Raw genomic sequence first — 1,416 nt, forward strand, 5'->3', positions numbered from 1 at the left:
AAAAAAAAAACTAATAAAAAAGAAAATATCGAATTTAAAGGAAGATTTAAGATTTTCTTGTTAATAAATTAAGTCCCTGCCGGGCAGTGGTGGCGCACGCCTTTAATCCCAGCACTTGGGAGGCAGAGGCAGGTGGATTTCTGAGTTCGAGGCCAGCCTGGTCTACAGAGTGAGTTCCAGGACAGCCAGGGCTACACAGAGAAACCCTGTCTTGTAAAACCAAAAAAATAAATAAATAAATAAATAAATTAAGTCCCATAAACTTAAAAAAAGAATAGCTCTTTACACAAACTGGACTCCACATATTTGTTTTGTTTTGGTTTCATTTGGTTTGGTTTGAAATGGTGTGAAGAATATAAACTGGGTTGGACAGGAGACAGGACAGAATCTAGGAACAGTTGGTGGAAAGGAATTATTGTGATCAAAATACATTCTGTGAAGTTCTCAAAGAATATGAAAACACTTTTAAAATGAGGATTTTTAAAGAGGTATTTATTTACATTTTCTGTGCAGCATTTATTGTAAAATATCACAACTAAAATCACATCTGATACCAATTCTACAATTAGAGTTGTTTTCATAATAGTTCAAATTTTCATCAAAAATTCTTGATCAAATTACAAACACATGTTTACTCTCAAAAAATCTCAAAAGAAATTAACAGAAACAATGAGATGTGGATGGAGATGATCCCATGAGAACCAGTGAAGGAGAATTTCTTGTGCTGTCACTCACTTATTTGTCTCCTTTATATTGGATGGTAACTTGTATAGACACTGAGAAAGCTCAGTGGATGTATATTCATCTGGATTTTATTCATGATTAAACTAAAGGGTCTGATGTTCTTAGACTCTGTCTTTCTGAAGAACTCATCAGAACTCCTTGAGGGAAAGTCATGCTCCAGTTATAACTGCATCCCGTGGCACAACTTTTAGAATAATGGGTTTTTCTGGCTGAAGAAGTCCTTGTCTGCTTAATTTCAGAGGTATCTGCAACAGGGAAAAAGAATATTGAGAACCAGTGAATGAACCAACAACAATAAGAGGAATTGAACAACAATAAGAGGAATAAGAGGACAACAAACAACAAACATTGAAGAGATGACCATTGCACCTCTAGATGGCACCCAGTCTTCAATGGGCAGGACTAGAACCACAAATGGAATGCATGGAATCTTTTCTCACTAGCCTACTCTGACTCTTCACAATGCTTAGTTCTATTCTATACAGACATAGAACAAAAGGCCCATTAGCTAATACCTGGACAAATAGCTCATTTGGTCACAAAACAATGAAACCTCAAACATGCATTATTATTTTTATATACATCACCTTTAGCTGGAAAAAAGCCTCCCATAAAACAGTATAAAGAGATAGTTTTCTCACTCACCTGTGTTTGCTTACAAGGCTCAAAGGA

The 1,416-nt window shown here is 35.7% G+C and overlaps 1 long non-coding RNA gene across 1 annotated transcript; it reads right to left on the bottom strand.

The window, feature by feature from the left end:
* Window positions 1–477: 477 nt before the first annotated feature.
* LOC116071003 lies at window positions 478–1,152 on the bottom strand. Its single transcript, XR_004110666.1, has 2 exons — window positions 1,092–1,152; window positions 478–989 (listed from the first exon to the last, which is right to left on the bottom strand). It is a non-coding gene; the product is annotated as an uncharacterized LOC116071003 (long non-coding RNA).
* Window positions 1,153–1,416: the final 264 nt, after the last annotated feature.

Source organism: Mastomys coucha, unplaced genomic scaffold (genome assembly GCF_008632895.1).
Source record: "Mastomys coucha isolate ucsf_1 unplaced genomic scaffold, UCSF_Mcou_1 pScaffold22, whole genome shotgun sequence".
NCBI lineage: Eukaryota > Metazoa > Chordata > Mammalia > Rodentia > Muridae > Mastomys > Mastomys coucha.